Raw genomic sequence first — 20,702 nt, forward strand, 5'->3', positions numbered from 1 at the left:
TGAGGGTCTGGAGAAATATTTTTTCTACAAAGGTCCATGAAGTATAGTAACAGATACTAAATAATAAATTTTGAACTTTTACATGAATAATGCAAACAGAAAATGGACTCTGGCCATGTATTTTATGTAAGATAGGGGTAATTGAAGAAGGAATTTTCATGTGTGTTTTTTTAACTCAGCCTGTAACCTCTTCTGGGTCCCTAGCCAAATCCTCAAAACACTTCCTTCAGACTGGAACTATTTTTGGAGCTGGCATAGAAAAAGCTAGATGCAACAACTAAAAAGAGTTGTTGTGACGATGGAAAGAATTTCTCTCCTGCAGCTGTGCTTATCTGACTGTGTATAAAAGACAGGGACAATGTCCATTTTCCCTATATTTCAAATAAGATCAACTTTTGCAGACAATACAGTTTTATCTTCACTGCCTTAGATTTGAGTAATAGGAATACAATTTTGCTTGATTATGTTTTTTACTACTCTAATGTAGAGCATAAAGTTTCCATTGCTTAGCATATTTGTATTTGTATAGTATTTGCAATTCACAAGTGCTTTCATTCCATTCATCATTGGAGCTCTAAAATATACTCAAAAGCAAGAGTGATAACCCCAAAATAATAGTGAAGAAAATAAAGCTAGTAGAGGTTACTTATCTGAGGTTACAAAGCCTTAAATGATAGAACCACAAGTAGAGGCAAGATCCCCTGACTCCAAAATTCATGTTTAAATATCAGCAGAGAACTGTAAGTAGAGATCATTTCTAATCTCTTATCTCTCTTTGGAATCTTAAACAAGAAAATCCAGTCATTTTTGGGTAGTACTCATGACTCTCAAAATTACGTGCATGTCTGTTGTATCACCATTTTCATAATATCCCTGAGTTGTGCTGCCCCAACATTTATCCATCATCTACTATGTGCCAGGCACTGTTCTAGATGTTGAACACGACTGGTAAGGTCCCTGTTATCATGGAACTTCCTTTGCTCATTTAAATAGAGAAGAAACCTAAGGCACAGAAAAGCAAAATGATTATGAGAGTTAATGAAGCTCTAGAAGCACACACTAGATACTCTAACTTCAACCTCAGCCTCTAAATCACCATGAATGGTAGGTACATCACGCACTATGACTTAAGAACACTCTTAAACACTCAAACACCTTTGTATAGAAATGAGTCACCAAAAGGAATACCTTGGAATTACAGATCCCTTTTGAAGAGTGTGGTACTGCTCCCATTTAACAGATTGGAAAACAAGTGGAGAAAGGTTTAGTAATTTTAACTTGCACAACTTCATGTTGCTGTTAAGTTATCAAACCATGGTTCAAACCCAGGCAGTGTGAGTCCAGAGCCCACCCTCTTAAGCATGTCACAAGTACTGTGTCTCTTATGGCATGCATCACGTTCTTCCATTATAGCCCTCAACTTTTCTCCATTATTAGATTGTAAATTCCCTGTCAGTAGAGAGCATGTCTTACTCAGGTTTGTTAGCACTATCTTCTCATTGGAAGTTAGAGTGCTATAGCATTCCCTAGGATTCTTATTTTGAAAAGTCAAAGATTAAATGGTAATTCAACATGAACCCTTCTGCTGTAGCATGCTAGCAAGGAGTTTTGTCAGATAAGTACCTTCAAGGCTGGCAGAGCTTTGGCCACCTCTATCAGTTTTCAATCTATTAGACCTGTAAAGGTGAGTTTTTCTCAGAATTTGAGCTTTCAAATTGGAATGTTAATACCTGGGATTCTTGATCTGTAGAGCATGCAGTTTCCATAAAAAATCTCTATCCCTGCTCATTTGACAGCAACAAGATCTAATCCTGTATTTAGAGTAAAAAATTTGGATTCCCAAATGATTTCGGCCTATAACTTTGGATAGTAGACTAATCTTTGAAATAATTTGTTCAACAATCCATGTGATGAAACCGCAGTGGGCATGGGGGTGGAGGAGACATCACTTTGAGCCATAGGAAGAAACATTATCAAAGTATTCTTCCTTAAAAAGAAAAGTTAATTTTGATTTTTAATTAATGTTCATCTATAATAATTCTAAATAAGACAACATAAGGAAAATATTAAAGTTTTTACTTTAAAATTGCACACACTAGATTCATTATTTAGATTTTATAATTTTTTAAGTATTCACAAGTTTTCTCATGAAAGTTGTCTTGGTAAAACAAAATAAATATTATCTACCGATCTACTGGAAACAGTAACATATTCCAGAGTTGTTTGCCAGGCCACCACCAGCAGCTACTTTTGCCCACATTTTCTACATTTTCCTTGTCTCCTCCTTTCTTTTGCTTTCCTTCCACAAACCAGCACATAACACAAACATTGCCAATGCCTGGTCCAGAAGGTCACAAAGATACTATTTTGCACTTAAAGGAATATATGAAGAGGCATTTATTTAAATGTATTTATCAAACTACTGAATAAACAATGTTTTCTTTCTTTCCATTTTAAACTTTCCTTACATCTGTATTGCCTTGGAATTTCTTGTGGCCATTTATTTTGGCTCTATGAATATATGACACACCTGCCACATGCTGCTTGAATTGGCAGGCTAACAAATTAAAAGCTTTCAAGTTTTCATATTTGCTTCAGGTTCTATTTCCCTCACATGTTATCATTAGTGGTCTACTAATACTTGTTCTTTAAGGCATATGAGAGGTGCTTAGCATTGCAGATGGAAACCATGATTTCACAAGAATCCTCTGGAAAACTAAGTTTTTTTATCTGGGAAAAAAAACCCAACTGTAAAAATAACGATATTTTGCTTATGTGCATGCTTTTTCATTGTTTTTTAAAGCTTAATTGCATTTTCCCACAATTTTACCAGAGTACTAAATTTAAGATACCTTTTACAAAAAGCAGATAAGGGAAGATAGAAAATGACGGCCGAATAAGCAGCAGTGTTGTGCACCTCCTCGGGCCAGGCCAGAAAAGCAACTAAATGGGAGAACATCCACCCTGAATTAACTAGTTAGACACAGATGAGGAGACAATTTCCAATAAGGAAAGGCAGAGGATGCCTAGAAAATTCCACTTGCCAGCCATAACCCACACGGAGCCACCACTGTACCCAGCAGTGAATGGCAAAGTACCTCCTGGAAGACTCCCAGACATCTGCAGGGAGCACTAACCACCATAGTGAGCTCCTGCACCAGGCCTCCTCACCAGCCTACTGGAACCCAAGGTCCAAGATCTGGCTCCAGGACCCCGCAGTGAGTACAAGCCAGGGGGAACACCATGACCCTCCCCTGCCCCAGCTCCCTAGACAGCCCTGCTGGGGTGACCCAGAGCAACCCACACCTGCTTCACCCTGGCCAGAGAGGCATGACCCAAAGCAACCCAATGCATGCCTCATTCAGGGCCATGGGGGAGGTCTGACTGTGTGACCCAGAGCAACCCACACTCGCTCCACCTTGGCCCCTGGGACAGTCCTACCAGGGCCATCCAGAACAACCCAATGCACACCTCACTTCAGGCCACAGGACAGCACTGCTGATGCAACCTGGAGTAAGCCAGGTTGTCTAGCCAGGGGTACTCAAGACTGTGCTGCAAGTGTCCTGACAGAGGGAACTAAAGGTGCCACCCTGCCACAGGTTCCAGGGCTGCACAGCGAATTGCATGAGAGAGGACTCTGGGTCTTCACAAGGAGTCGCGCTTCAGAGGAACTGTGCACGTGCTCCTGCCACCCCAAGCATCTGAAGCAGACAACTGAGGGACCAGATCTGTGGGAGAAGGGGGCACAACTCAGAGCAGAGACAATAAAGGTGTGAGACTCAAGGCAGGCCAAGCCTCTGTGCTAACGATTCCTTGACCATTGCTCTAATAGGGTCTTCAACCTATCGAACCCCAAGAAGGGTACCCAGGGCCAAAAAGAGACAGCAAAAATAGAGAGACAAAGAAAAAAAAACCCAAAAGAGAAAAGGGGGACTTGCCAGAAAAGGAATAAAATGAAATGGAGGCATGCAATATGTCAGAAAAAGAATTCAGAGTAAGGGTCATACAGTTCATAAACAGGATGGATGAGAAAATCAACAAGAAGAATCAAGAGGAAATCACGAATGATACAGCTACAACGAAAAGTACAATGGAAGGTTTCAAAAATAGACTAGAAGAAGTGGAGGACTGAATTAGTGAGTTAGAAGATAGGGCAGGAAAACACACCCAATCTGAACAGCAATTGGAGAAAAAAATTAAAACTGGAGAAGAGCCTAAGGGAGCTTTGGGACAACATGAAATGAAGTAACATACATATAATAGGGGTGGTAGGAGGAAACGAAGAGGAGCAAGGATTAGAAAACTTATTTGAAGAAATCATGACAGAACACTTCTCTGATATGGGGAAGGAAAAAGTTACACAAGCACAGAGAGTGCCAAGCAAGATCAACCCAAAAAGACCCACACAAAGACACTTCATAATTATAAAGGTAAATGTTAACAACATAGAATATTAAAGGCTGCAAGAGAGAGACAGAGAGAAACCTACAAGGGATCTCCCATTAGATTATTAAATAATTTCTCAACAGAAACACATCAGGCAAGTAAGGAATGGAATGAAGTATACAAAGTGATGCAAAGCAAGGGACTGAATCCAAGAATACTCTATCCAGCAAGAATGTTATTTAAAATTAAAGGGGAAATCAGGAGCTTTGCAGACAAAAACCGGTGAAGGGAGTTTATCACTACCAAGCCAGCAATGCAAGGAATGCTAAAGGGACAATTGTAAAAAGAAGAAATAGAAATGGAGGAAGGAACACAGGCATAAAGAATAAAAATGGCTACAAACAAGTACCTATCAATAATAACATTAAACAAGATGGACTAAATACTCCAATCAAAAGACATAGAGTGGCTGAATGGATAAGAAAACATGACCCATATAGATGCTATCTAGAGTAGACCCTCCTCAGAATAAGAGACTCACACAGACTGAAAGTGAAGGGATGGAAAAATATATTTCAGGCAAATAGAAATGAAAAAAAGTTGGGGTAGTAATACTTATATCTGACAAAATAGACCTCAAAGTGGAGGCCATATCAAGAGACAAGGAAGGCCACTTCATACTTCTAAAGGGATCAATACAATAAGAGGATATAACTCTGGTAAACATATATGCATCCAATGCAGAAGCACCCAAATACATAAAAAAAAAACAACTTCTGGAACATATCAAGGAAGAGAACAACAGCAACACAATCATAGTAGAGGATTTTAATACCCCACTGAGATCACTGAATAAATCCTCTAGACAAAAAATCAGCAAAGAAACAGCAATCCTAAACAAACAATTAGATCATTTGGACCTAATTGATATCTTCAAAACATTTCACCCCAAAGCTACAGAATATACATTCTTCTCAAGTGCACATGGGACATTTTCAAAAATAGACCACATATTGGGTCACAGGCAAAATCTCTTCAAATTTAAGAAGACTGAAATCATGTCAAGCATCTTCTCAGATCTCAATGGCATAATATTAGAAATCAACAATAATAAAAATAATCAAAAAATTCAAACACTCTGAGTCTAAATAGCATGTTATTAAACAATGATTGATTTACCAAAGCAATCAAAGAAGAAATAAAAGACTTCCTGGAAACAAATGACAATTAAAACACAACAATCCAAAATCTTTGCGACATAGTGAAAGCAGTCCAGAGAGAGAAGTTCATAGGATTACAGGCCTGCTGAAAGAAAGAAAGAAAGAAAGAAAGAAAGAAAGAAAGAAAGAAAGAAAGGAAGGAAGGAAGGAAGGAAGGAAGGAAGGAAGGAAGGAAGGAAGGAAGGAAGGAAGAAAGAAAGGAAAGAAAGAAAGAAAGAAAGAAAGAAAGAAAGAAAGAAAGAAAGAAAGAAAGAAAGAAAGACTGGTAATTATCTAACTCTACAACTTAAAGAATTAGAAAGAGAGCAACAAGAAAAGCTCAGAGTGAGCAGAAGGAAGGAAATAATAAAGATAACAGTGGGAAAAATGACATAGAGACCAAAAAAACAATACAAAAGGTCAATAAAACCAAAAGATGGTTCTTTGAAAGGATAAACCAGATTGCTGAACCTCTAGTTAGGCTCACCAAGAAGCAAAGAGAGAGGACCCAAGTAAACAAATCAGAAGTGAAAGATGCAAAATAACAACAGATCCCACATAAATACAAAGGATTGTTAAAAAATACTATGAACAACTCTAGTCCAACACACTTGTCAACCTAGACGAAATGGACATATTCCTAGAAAAATGGGACTTTCCAAAACTCAATCAGGAAGAATAAAAAAATCTGAATAGGCCAGTAACTATGGAGGAAATTGAAGCAGTCATCAAAAAACTTAGAGCAAACAAAAGCCCTGGTCTGGACAGCTTTACAGGGGAGTTCTACCACACATTCAAAGAAAAACTAAAACCTATCCTCCTAAGTATATTCCAAAAATTTCAAGAGGAAGGAATATTTCCAAGCTCTTTCTATGAAGAAGTATTATTTATCCTAGTCCCAAAACCAGATAAAGACACTACAAAGAAAGAGAATTATAGGCCAATATCTCTGGTGAACATGGTTGCTAAAGTCCTCAACAAAATTCTAGCAAATGGGATCCAGCATTACCTGAGAAATATCATACACCATGACAAAGTGGGATTTATTCCAGGGATGAAAGGATGGTACAATATCCGAAATCAATAAACGTGATACATCACATAAATTGAGAGATAAAATCACATAATCATATCAATTGATGCAGAAAAAGCATTTGACATAATCCAACAACCTTTTCTGATAAAAACTCTCAACAAAGTGGGAATAGAGTGTTTATACCTCAACATAATAAAAGCCTTATATGACAAACCTACAGACAATACCATACTCAATGGGAAAAAACTAAAACCATTTCCCCTAAGAACAGGAACAAGACAGGGATGCCCACTTTCACCACTCCTGTTCGACAGTACTGGAAGTGCTAGCCATAATGATCAGACAAGAAGAAATAAAAGGCATCCAAATTGGAAAAGAAGAAGTAAAACTGTCATTATTTGCAGATGACATGATATTGTACATAGAAATCCCTAAAGAATCCATGAATAATTACTAGACTTAATAAATGAATTTGGCAACCTAGCAGGATACAAAATTAATACCTAGAAATCTATGACTTTTTTATACACCAATAGTGAACGCACAGAAAGATAAACTAAAAAAAAAATCCCATTTACTATTGCAACAACAAAAAAATTAAGATATATAGGAATAAACTTAACTAAGGAGGTAAAATATCTGTACTCACAAAACTACAGGATATTGAAAAAAGAGATAGAGGAAGACAAACAAATAGAAAAATATACCGTGTCCATAAATTGGTAGAATAAACATCATTAAAATGTCCATACTATGCAAAGCAATCTATAGATTTAATGCAATTCCCATTAAAATACCGATGGCATATTTCAGAGACCTAGAACAAACTCTCCAAAAATTCATATGGAATTTAAAAAAAGACCCAGAATAGCCACAGCAATCATGAGAAAGAAGAACAAAGTTGGAGGTATCACAATACCAGGTATTAAGCTATATTACAAAGCCACTGTTCTCAAAACTGTCTGGTACTGGCACAATAACAGACATGTAGACCAATGGAACAAAACAGAGAACCCAGAAATCAACCCAAGCCATTATGCTCAATTAATATTTGACAAAGGAGGCAAGAGCATACAAGGAAGTGAAGACAGTTTCTTTAATAAATGGTGTTGGGAAAATTGGACAGCACATGAAAAAAATGAAACTAGACCACCCACTTACACCATACACAAAAATAAACCCAAAATGGATAAAGGACTTAAACATAAGACGGGAAACCATAAAAATCTTAGAAGAATCCATAGGCATCAAAATATCAGACATATGTCATAGCAATATCTTTACCTATACAGCTTCTAGACCTAGGGCAATGGAAACTAAGGAGAAAATAAACAAATGGGACTACATAAAAATAAAAAGCTTTTGCACAACAAAAGAAACCATCAACAGAACAACAAGAAAGCCCACTGCATGGAAGAACATATTTTCCAGTGAAAACATGCTCAAGGTCACTAATCATCTGAGAGATGCAAATCCAAATGACAATGAGATACATCTCACACCCGTCAGAATAGCTATCATCAATAAATCAACAAATGACAAGTGCTGGCAAGGATGTGGAGAAAAGGACCCTCATGCACTGCTGGTGGGAATGCAGACTGGTGCAACCACTGTGGAAAACAGTATGGAGTTTCCTCAAAAAATTAAAAATGGAACTCCCATTTGACCCAGTAATTCCACTTCTAGGAATATACCCCAAGAAATCAGAAACACCAATCAGAAAGGACATATGCACACCTATGTTCATAGAAGCACAATTTACCATAGCTAAGATTTGGAAACAGCCTAAATGCCCATCAGCAGCATAGTATTCCATTGTGTAGATGTACCACAGTTTTTTAATCCACTCATCTGCTGATGGGCACTTAGGCTGTTTAAAGGAAAGAATTCTTACCATTTGCAAAAGCATGGATGGAACTGGAGAACATTATGCTAAACGAAATAAGCCAGTTGGAGAAAGATAAAGATCACATGATCTCACTCATTTGTGGAATATAACGAACAACATAAACTGATGAACAAAAATAGATCCAGAGACATAGAAGCATCAAACAGAAAAGATCAAGCAAAGGACTTGCATGCATGCATATTAGCATAACCAATGGACACAGACACTAGGGAGGTGAGGGCATGTGCTGGGAAGTGGGGGAGGTCAATGGGGGGAAAAGGTAACATATGTAATACTATATGTAATACTTTAAACAATAAAGAATTTTAAAAAAAGAACTGATATCTTCTAAAAAACACACATCAAAAAGCAGATAAGTTATTTCATAAACCAATTAAAAAACACAGTTCATACATATGGTAATAGAAAGGAAAAAATAGGTGCTACAGTGTCTCTTTCAAACAAAGCTTTAGCAATGTATGTGACTGGTTTTTGTCAAGCAAGTTCATTTTTTTTTTAAGGTTTATCTCTTTTTATTATGTTTATAATATATTTTTATTGATTTTTTAGAAGAGGGGATAGGAAGAGAGAGATAGAAACCTCCATGATAAGAGAGAATCATTGATCTACTGCCTCCTGCATGCCCCCCATGGGAAATTGAACCAACAACCCAGGTATATGCCCCGATGGAGAATTGAATCATGACCTCCTGGTTCATAGGTCAACACTCAAGTACTGAATCACACCAGCTGGCCAAGGTTTACCTTTTTTTAAATAGTATACAAAATTATGAGAATTTGTTACCTAATGCCATTTAAATACTTTAAACTAATTCAATTTAATATAAGAACAATTTAAAATCTGGATTTTAAACACAGTTGTTATTAAACAATACCGGTTAATTGCTTGCTTATGTGGATGGGACAGATGTCCTAGTGCCATTAAAAGATTTTCGTTCACCCAAAACTGTATTTAAACTCGAAGAAAATGGAAACTTAAGATATTTAGCAATTCATGTCTTTTAATGTTCAGGTATTTTCGATGAGTAAAATACAAAGTGAATCACAAGACTGATTGCATTTAATGTATACTGGGTGATTTTGCTGTATTAATTCCACAGATATTTATTGGGCATTTAGTATGACCTAGGTATTTATCTAGGTGCTGGGGATACAAAAGTGAACAAGATAAAATCCCTGTCCTGAGAATCATACAATCAATTAGTTGGCCATGGATGAGAATTTGGGAGTGTGAAAATAAACAATAACATATGCATCATTCATTTTATCCATTTAGCAAATATTTATTATCATTCCCTAAAATCATGCAAATTAGGCCTTTGAAAAATTCACGTGGGAAAATATCAAACAACAAACATTATTGTACATCAACTATATGCACAGACTTGTGTCCCATGCTTTTGGAGAATCAGAAGAACCCTAAGACACTGCCTTTGCACTCAAGAAGCCTCTACTGAATTGGGGAACAACATAATATAAAATAAAAGTAAACAATCTAGACAAATAAGAGAAAAATTCAGTAACAATAACAACAAAACCAATAAGAGTTCTGAGATGAGAATGTCACTCAGGCCTGGAGTGATCAAGAGAGTTTTCTTTTCTTTTTTTTTATTCATTTTTTAAAATTTCTTTATTGATTAAGGTATTGCATATGTGTCCTTATCCCTCCATTACCCTCCCATCCCCCCCCTGTTGTCTGTGTCCATTGGTTAGGCTTATATGCATGCATACATGTCCTTTGGTTTTCAAACAGGATAAAGTGGAGCTGGGCCTTAAAGAATGAGGACCGAGGAGAAGCAGAGAGCATTCCTGGAAAGAAGAACAATGAGGATGAGGGTGAAAAGAAAAGATTAGGGTCCTGGAATTTGTAGGATGGTGAGCAGATGTGGGCTGACTGGGGTGGCAGGTTCATACTGGGGAAGAGAAATAATGTGTGGGTAGTTTCTGAAGGACCTTGAAAGTGACTCAAAGAGTGTATCTGTGTTATGAAACAGGAGCCTCTCTCAAAGATTTTAAGCAGAGTAGAAACTTAGTAGCCACAAATGTAGCATGGTAACAATGATCTGCCCTTGGAAAATTGTTTTTATTTAAGTAGTCTACAACACACAATCAGAGCAAAGTTTATGTATCCAACATATTCTGGAAGAACAAAAGATGAAAGGAACTGGATGAAGGTCAGAGTGTTTCTCTCCAGTTCACAGACTGTTAAGCCAGGACAGGCAGTGATTCATGTCAGGCCAGAATGAAAAGTAGGTAGAGAAACAAACTGAAAAGTGCAGCATCCTGTTTGCATTTTTAAAAGCATTTTATGTCATCTTTATTAATGTACACAGGATTATAGAATAACTTAATTGGTTAATTGAGCAGGCAATTGTACACTTGTGGAAGTTGAGGCCAAGGAGCTTAAGTGACTGGGTCAAATTTATTAGTTATTAGGAAGTATTGGTATTACCTACTTATCAAAGACCCCACTCATTAAGGACATGTAACTTTATTCTTATTTTCTAAATTGACTCAAACACTTTTCAATCTTAATCTATATAATGAAAATTCCTTTTAAAAATGTAGTTGAAATTTCAACAAGGATTTTCTTTGTTAGATTTTGTTATAGAACAAGCTTATGCTGGGAGTTAAATTAAGATAGTAACTTTTCAATTAAAATGGCATCCTGTAAGTTCCTGTTACAGGACTTTAGCACTCCAGTGATTTGGAAGTATTCATGGTCCTCCCAAGTACATATTTAATTTAACTCAATTGAATTTTAGGGGCTGATTTTTTCACTGATAAGATTTAGTTGAGCATTCACTGTTCACCAACACAAACACACACACATACACACACACACAGCAAAACAATAATCAAAAACTATCACTAAGTGTTTATTCTCAGAATACTAATAAACAGTTCAAGTAAGTCTATAGTCAAAGTTGTCAATCATATAAGGATATTATTTGTTAAAGATAAGCAAAAGTAACATCTAATGGATTTAATGGAGTAAAGCAGTTATTTTCAACCTTTTTCATACATAAACTACTAAAATTCTGTGGCACAGCAAAAGAAATATTTTTGCCAATCTGATAAAAAATAGGAATAATTTTCATTCATTCATACAAGACTGTCATTGCTTTGTTGGCTGTTATCATTTTGTTATTTGATAATCTTAAAGAAAAGAGGTCAGTGCCCTGACTAAATAGTCAGGTATTGCATGTTTTAAAAATTCTGTGGCACACCTGTTGAATATCGCTGGTATATAGGATTCATCACTGTATCAAGTAGGCATCCAATGAGGGCTTCCTTACATGAATTCAACACTGGTGTTATAGCCAATAAATTCAGATTCTCAGTCTCAATTCAAAGTCCCTATTACTATTAGGAGCGCTTATAAAAATAGTGAACAGGTAGACAAAAATATTTGTGGCTGAAAATGTTGAGGACCAAATATGCACTAATTTCAAAGACCAAGTAGCTTAATACATCAATGCCAATACTTCTAGTGGACTCAAAGGGATTTTTCTGGGAAAGTAATTTTTCTGGCTAAGTGTACTCAAGAGTTCTACCTTTTGTGTCTGAAGTTACTGCTGCTGGAAGGCATTATTTCACATTTATATCATACACGTGACTGAAATATATTAGAGGCCCAATGCACAAAATTCGTGCAAGGGGCTGGGTCCTCGCAGCCCCACCTTTGTCAGGAAGGTAGTTCGGAAGGTCATTCGACTGTCTGGTTAATTAGCATATTATGCTTTTATTATTATAGATATATGCCAATAGCCTATAGTTAATTGAAAAGATGGCTACTTTATTAAAGAGTTAAAAGTAAATTATTGGGAGCACAGACAGTATAAAAATCTTAAATTCTACATCTCCCAATATTCATAAAGGCCTCAGAGTATCCTTCCTTAAAGAACTCTAAAATTCCATTTTTTCTCTTGATTTTTCAGAGTGGGTTATGCTGGATTGGAAATTATGGGCCTTTCTTTATAGAGAAATTTAGAGGAAATGTAAAATAAGCTGGCCTTTAAAAATAATTTCATCAAAGTTTGGACAAGTGAAGTCATTATAAAGTCATCTTCATGGCCCCAATATAATAGTTCTACTCTATCTCTCAAGGTCAATCTCAGCAACTATCACAGGAAAGATTACGAAACCCTCAAAGCAGTAGAGACCTAGAAAGAAGATTGGTTCAATTATACCATGAGAATAGAAAGCAAAACCTTAACCCTGAAAAGTAATAGTCATCTTCAATAAAAACAACTTTTTGAAATCAATCAATTTCAACCCTAGTTTGACTTAAAAAATAGGGAAATATTTTTATGTAGTCCAATTTGTTTATTTTCTTCTTAGTTTCCTTTGCTCTGAGAGATGTCTCTGCAAACATATTGCTACAAGAGATATCTGAGATTTTCTTGCCTATGGTTTCTTCTAAGATTTCTATTGTTTTACGACTTACATTTAAGTCTTTTATCCATTTTGAGTTTATTCTAGTATATGGTGTATGTTGGTGATCTATTTTATTTTTTTTGTATGTACCTGTCCAGTTTTACCAACACCATCTATTGAAGAGACTGTCTTGACTCAATTGTATGCTCTTGCCTCCTTTGTCAAATATTAATTGAGCATAATGGCTTGGGTTGATTTCTGGGTTCTCTGTTCTGATCCATTGACCTATATGCCTGTTTTTGTGCCAGTACCACACTGTTTTTTTGATTACGGCTTTGTAGTATAACTTGATACCTGATATTGTGATCCCTCCAACTTTGTTCTTCTTTCTCATGATTGCTGCAGCTATTTGGTGTCTTTTGGTTCCATATGAAATTTTGGAGTATTTGTTCTAGGTCTGTGAAATATGGTATTGGTATTTTAATAGGGATTGCATTGAATCTACAAATTGTTTTGGATAGTATGGATATTTTAATGATGTTGATTCTACCAATCCATGAACAGGGTATATTCTTCCACTTGTTATATCTTCTTCTGTCTCTTTTTTCAACTTCCTATAGTTTTCCGAGTATAGATCTTTTACTTCCTTGGTTATGTTTATTCCTAAGTATCTTAAATTTTCGTTGCAATGATAAATGGGATTGTTTTTTTAGTTTCTATTTCTGAGAATTCATTATTGGTGTATAAAAATGCCATTGATTTCTGGGTGTTAATTTTGTATCCTGCTACATTGCAAAATTCATTTATGAAATCTAGTAGTTTTTTGCAGAGTCCTTAGGGTTTTCTATGTATAATATCATGTCATCTTCATAATAAAGGAAACCATCAACAAAATGAAAAAAGCTTCTGCACAACAAAAGAAACCATCAACAAAATGAACAGAAAGCCCACTGCATGGAAGAACATATTTGCCAGTGATACATTCCATAAGGGGTTAATTTCCAAAATATATAAGGAACTCATACAACTTAACAAAAGGAAGACAAACAATCCAGTCACTAATGATCTGAGAGATGCAAATCAAAACAACAATGAGGTACCATCTCACACCTGTCAGAATGGCTATTATCAACAAACCAACAAATGACAAGTGCTGGTGAGGATGTGGAGAAAAAGGAACCCTTTTGCACTGCTGGTGGGAATGCAGACTGGTGCAGCCACTGTGGAGATCAGTATGGAATTTCCTCAAAAAACTAAAAATGGAACTCCCATTTGACCCAGTGATCCCACTTCTAGGAATATATCCCAAGAAACTAGAAACACCAATCAGAAAGGATATATGCACACCTACCTATGTTCATAGCAGCATAATTTATCATAGCTAAGATTTGGAAACAGCTCAAGTTCCCATCAGCAGATGAGTGGATTAAAAAACTGTGGTGTATCTACACAATGGAATACTATGCTGCGGTAAAAAAGAAGGAATTCTTACCATTTGCAACAGCATGGATGGAACTGGACAGCATTATGCTAAGTGAAATAAGTCAGTCAGAGAAAGAGAAATATCACATTATCTCACTCATTTGTGTAATATAATGAACAACATAAACTGATGAACAAAAACAGATCCACAGACCGAGAAACATTGATCAGATCATCAAACCTCAAAGGGAAGGTAGGGTTGGGTGGGGGGTAAGGGGGAGAGATCAACCAAGGGAAACTTGTATGCATGCATATAAGCCTAACCAATGGACACAGACACCAGGGGGGTGAGGGCATGAGTGGGGAGTGGGGGGCAATAGGGAAATAAAGACACATATGTAATACCTTAATCAATAAAGAAAAAATAAATAAAAGTAAAACCCTAAAAAAAAGAAATGAAAGAGCAAAATAAATTAGAATTCAAAAAGGAAGTGACTGAACTCAAGAAAGAATTAGAAAATAAAGTAGCAGAGTTTCGGTTCACAGTCTAGAGAGCCTGCCTCCAGGGCACCAGTGCAGAGGACCACACCACAGGCCGCCCTCCAGGTTTAATAAAGGTCCTAAATTTCCTTACTCTTAAAAATGGCTTTAAAATATTTTAAAATAATAAATGTCATTGAGTGGTTTTAGTAAAGATGATTATTTTAAATAAAACATGAACATTTTCTTTCATATGTTGTGGCTGCTTCAGTAGAGAATTATAATTTAAATCTCAGGTCCTGTAATTTCAATCCAAAAACTGTGGTGTCTTGCTACATTAAATGTGATTTTTGTGAAAAGCAAATGAAATTTTTTTAATTTGACCCAGTGATCCCACTTCTAGGAATATATCATAAGAAACCAGAAACACCCATCAGAAAGCATATATGCACTCCTATGTTCATAGAAGCGCAATTTACAATAGCTAAGATTTAGAAACAGCCCAAGTGCCCAACAGCATATGAGTGTATAAAATCTGCAATACATTTATACAATGGAATACTACACAGCTATAAAAAAGGAAGAACTCTCACCTTTTGCAACAGCATGGATGGACCTGGAGAGTATTATGCTAAGCGAAATAAGCCAATAAAAGAAAGATAAGTATTACATGATATCACTCATATGTGGAATCTAATGAACAAAATAAACTGATGAATAAAATAGGTCCAGTGACATAGAAGAATGGAAAAGACTGACGAATTTCAGAGGGAGGGCGGGGGTGTGATGTGGGAGGGGAGTGATTAACTGGGGAACTTACATGCATATATGCATAACTCATGGATATAGACAATACAGTGATGAAGGCCTGAGAGGGGTGGGTATGGGGTGGAGGGGGTCAATGGGGAAAAAAAGCACACAAAGGGGACATCTGTAATACTTGCAACAATAAAAATAAGTTTTAAAAAATAGGGAAATGACTTATATGCAAACCTTTGTGTGGTGTGTAATTTAAATCCAGATTTCAGATTTTAAAAAGGAGAGTGTGGAAAATAAAGTCCGCATCAAATATAAAAATAGTCGAAATAACTCTAAATGAGCTCACAACAGAGTTATCAAAGCCAGGGTTGAACAAGTGTCCTTTTGATTGCTTTGACCTTGAATGGAGGCCCAGAAAGGTTAATCTACTTGGCTAAAATGCCTGACATGTTAGTGTATATATGAACAGCTCGTGATCAAATTTCATCATATCTGATATCTTGGCAATCTGTGTTCAGAATGGGTAGGCAGAGTCCCAAAAGTTTAACCCAATTGTCCTGATTCATTTCTTTTCTTTTTTTCATTGTCAACTCATATATATTGGAGCTTATTTCCTGGCTGTGGTGGCATTTCATAATACTGAAAACCAAAAGGGCACTCTGGGTAGCTTTGAATCCTTGGGGAAAGGCAGTACCTTGCCTCTGAAATTATAAGGATTTATTGATCCCTGTTGGTCTGTGTCTTCCATTAATTCCATTGCAACTGCCTTGACACCCTCTTTCAGTTTCAGAAAACACCTTTTTTGGGCATACATGGTTTTGTCCCAACTTCTTCTCTAATGTAGGTTATCCAAACTTTGGACTCTACTCGATCCACTCTAATTTCTGAAAACCTTTTAGAATCAGACTCAGCTCACTGGCTTATAACAATCTGACCCTCCTGGCCAACGCGTATTGCTAACCAAAGCATATAATCGAGCATATTTATCCCATTGACCAAATCTTAACAAAGGTTTTGACCTCTTATTTCTAGTTTCTACTTATGTGAGACCATTTCATCTACTATCCTCCGGTCGGAATAAACATACATATACAAAATATTCTATTAAACGAAAGGCCTAAGACCATAAAATTCCTAGAACAAAACATAGTTAATAACTATTTAATATCAATGTAGTAATATCTATTTGGATATATTCTCTCAAGGAAAACAAAGAAAGCAAAATTAAATAAATGGTCTTCATCAAACTAAAAAGTTTTTGTACACTGAAGAAAACCATCAACAAATAAAAAGATCACCTATGAAATGGGAGAATATATTCGCAAATGGTATATCTGATAAGGGGTTGATATAAAAAATACAAGGGACTTATACAACTCAATAACAAACAAAAATAAACAATCCCATAAAAAATGGGCAGAGGACATAAAAACAAAACATTTCTCCAGAGAAGATATACAGATGGCCAACAGACATATGAAAAGATGCTCAATATCACCAGTCATCAGGGAAATGCAAATCAAAACCACAATGATATACCACTTCACACCAGTCTGAATGGCTATTATCAAAAGCCAACAAATAACATGTGTTGGTGAGGATGTGAAGAAAAGGGGACTCTTGTGCACTGTTGGTGAGAATGCAAATTGGTGCAGTCACTATGGAAAACAGTATGGAGCTTCCTTAAAAAAACTAAAAATAGATCTACCACAGAACCCAGCAATTCCATTTCTAGGTAGTTATCCAAAGAAAACAAAAACACGAATTTGAAAGATATATGCACCCCTATGTTCACTGAATCATTATTTACAATACCTAAGATATGGAAGCAACCTAGATGTCCACTGATAGATGAATAGATAAAGAAGACGTGATATATATAGTCCATTATATATGATATACTTTATATATAATGGAATATTACACATAAATTTAAAAAAGAATGAAATCTTGCCATTTGTGACAACATGAATAGACTTAGAGTATTGCACTATGTCGGACGGAGAAATATAAATACCATATGACTTCACTTATATATGAAATCTAAACAAACAAACAAAACAAAACAAAAACAGACTCATAGAAACAAAGACCAAAGGTATGTTTACCACAGAGGAGGGAATAGGGGGATGAGTAAAAAAGGTGAAGAGGAATACAGTCAATAATATTGTGGTTAGTTTGCATGGTGACAGATGATTACTAGAATTATTGGCATGATCACATTGTAAGGGATAAAATGTTAAACCACCATATTGTACACCTGAGATGGATATAAATAATATAATATTGTATACCAAGTACACTTAAACTAAAAAGTTCTCTATATAAATTTATAATCAATTGAGATACTGGGGATTTTACTGAGTAAAAATTCCAAAAGTGAGTTTAGGGATAACAGAATAACCACTAAAACACAATGAGGATAAATGAGCTTTACTGAGCGCAATTTATGATGTGCTCTAAAGTGGTATCTTGGTTATTAAACAATTGGTATTCCTAGATGTTAATAACAGTTAACATTTATGGTGCTCTTATTTTGTGCCAGACATTGTGTTGTGTTTTTATATTGATTATCTCACTCAATCATTCCAATACCATATGAAGTATATAATAATAAAGAGCACTATTGAAGTCTCATGTTTTAAAAAATCTGCTGTAAATCTCAACTCTAGATTTGTCACCAAATATTGAGTTTTTTAATATTTAAAGTTCTCAGATGTCATATTAATAAAATCATGAACACTAATTTTAAAATCTCCAGTTTCTCATCTGGTCAGTGTTGCTCAGTGGTTGAGCATCGACCCATGAACCAAGAGGTCCCTGGTTTGATTCCCGGTCAGGGCAAAGGCGATCCCCAGTATGGGGCATGCAAGAGGCGCTGACCGATGTTTCTCTCTCACATCGAGTTTCTCTCTCTCTATTCCTCTCCTTTCCTCTCTCTAAAATGAATTTTTTTTAAAAAAAATCTCTAGTTTCTCAATTTTCTTTCCAGTTTCTTGTAATTGCAATGTGGAAGTTCATTACTGCCTATCCATGAAAGCCAGAGGGTTCTAAACTGCTTATAATTTTTTGAATATATCATCTCATGCACGTCTGGCAAACAAGTTAGAAAATGCTTGACACATTGGGTTTAAAATCTGCTATTCAAGCGAACATGTGGTCCAGAAATCTGGCATCCAGCTGGCAGAAGGGAAGTATAAAAGCCTTTGGGAATACTAAATCCCTCCCCCAATAATAAAAAAAAATATTTATGAAAGTAAATAGTTATCCAAATCCAAGTGAAAACTTTGAACCAAGATTTATAAATTATAAAAAAAAAACACCTGTGAAGGTAGGCAGTGCTTTCAAAAACTCATCTCTCTGTTGCCAGTTTGTAAGCTTGCTATATCAAAATCTGGAGTATGCAAATCATAAAGAGAAGGAAAAATAAAATAAAAATTTCTCCATGTGAAGGTTTCAGTACAAGATCTGAGTAACAGCCTGAAAAGAAAGCAGGAATTTGAAAGTAAAATTCAAGGAAATTGCTGAAGTCTAATTAGCAAGGAAGTCTGTACACTAAGGTAAGCTCCAACATATATGGAAAATAAGAAGATACCTATAGATCAAGAATCATTCAAAAAACAACTCAGCTTAAATGGCCAAGCAAAAAAGAAAGAGGAGGAGAAGAATTAATGGCTTCAATATTGTGTTAAAGAGAGCACTTACATTTATACGGAGGTGAATGGACTGTCTATTAAAGCTGATGAAAGGCTATATGGTAGTCACCATGCTGTGTTCATCAAATTAAAATCATATAAGTATACCTTAGGAGGATATAGGTAACATTCCATTACCTATATCACCACTTACTGACTTAAATGATTAAACTTGACTGCCGTATAATTTGAAGGAGACCAAAATGCCTTGATTCTATTGTAAGTAACAGTATAACCCCACAAAAGATCATAAAGATTCTCAGCATAACAGAAACTTCTTCAACTCACAAAGACATAAAACTGAGCTTAAATTCCCAGCATCTGAATATGAATGATATTATTAATCACATGTACTACTAAACAGTGGTTCAACTAAAAACATTCAAGCCACAAGTAACAAAACAACTTTCATATTAGTAATCATTGAAACAACACAATTGGGTTATCAAATTTATAAAAATCAAATACGATGCTTCAAAGTGTAAGGATTTTGAGAATTCTAAGTTGCAAATAATCATGAAAGATCAAATTTAGTTCATTACCATCAGGCAAATAAATGAAGGACTCTAAACCATTCAAGGTAAATGGCTCATATTCAATTAATGAATGCATATCAATAGTAGTTCTTTATAATTTAATAGAGGCTCGGTGCATGAATTCATGCACTGGTGGGGACCGGCCAGCCCTCCCTGATAGGGGCGGGGCCAGCTGGGGGGAGGGGCTGTAGGCGGTTGGCCAGCTGGCCCTGCCCCCTGGTTGAACTCCTGGTGGATGGGACAATTTGCATATTAGCCTTTTATTATATAGGATTTCTCATAAATATATTTCCTGAACAAACATTTATTGAAGACTACTTTAAGGCCACATAACTAGATGTTAAGCTGTATAAACATTAATAAGCCACAACCCCTCATGGTTATATTTTATTTTTAAAATTTCAAAGAAATGTCTAAAAGATAATCTTAGTGGATATATGACATGAATTTAGGAATCCATATGTTATATACACTTCATTTTTTGGAAACTTAGGGCCAGAAGATTACTGATTTAGAGATCAAGCCATATCATGAAAAACTCATCCATTTCCTAGCCATGTTCTTCAGGTGTTTGCCCAGTATATCTTAAGTTGCAATTCTGTCTCTCCCAAAAACAACCCCTTGACTTTTCTACAAGTCAGCTCTTTTTCTTTCTCAGGGAAGGCTTCCTTTAGCCTTCATTCTGAAATATTTTCCACCTGATACCTCCTCTTCCTCACTCCCAATCACTCCTGTAAGCACTACAATATGGCTTCCATCTATACCATTCTATTAAAACTGCCCTAGACTCAGTGGAATTTAAGAACAATATTAATTTGATTTAAATATCACTGAAACCATAGGTATAACCCCAGGACAGTACCTACACAACAAGGTTCTCAATAAATACTAGCTGAGTTGA

At 35.9% G+C, this 20,702-nt stretch overlaps 1 protein-coding gene across 2 annotated transcripts in view; it reads right to left on the reverse strand.

The window, feature by feature from the left end:
* MBNL3 (muscleblind-like splicing regulator 3) overlaps positions 1-20,702 on the reverse strand; it is a 124,376-nt gene that overhangs the window by 71,451 nt on the left and 32,223 nt on the right. Inside the window, exon 1 of one of the 2 annotated variants that reach the window (XM_005872812.2) lies at positions 15,405-15,419. The exons of the other annotated variant lie outside the window; for it this stretch is intronic. The gene's annotated coding sequence lies outside the window, so the exon portion shown is untranslated. Of the gene's footprint in view, positions 1-15,404; positions 15,420-20,702 lie in introns of those variants that run through there. 2 annotated transcript variants of the gene reach the window in all.

The sequence above is a fragment of the Myotis brandtii genome, unplaced genomic scaffold (assembly GCF_000412655.1).
Source record: "Myotis brandtii unplaced genomic scaffold, ASM41265v1 scaffold393, whole genome shotgun sequence".
Classification (NCBI taxonomy): Eukaryota; Metazoa; Chordata; class Mammalia; order Chiroptera; family Vespertilionidae; genus Myotis; species Myotis brandtii.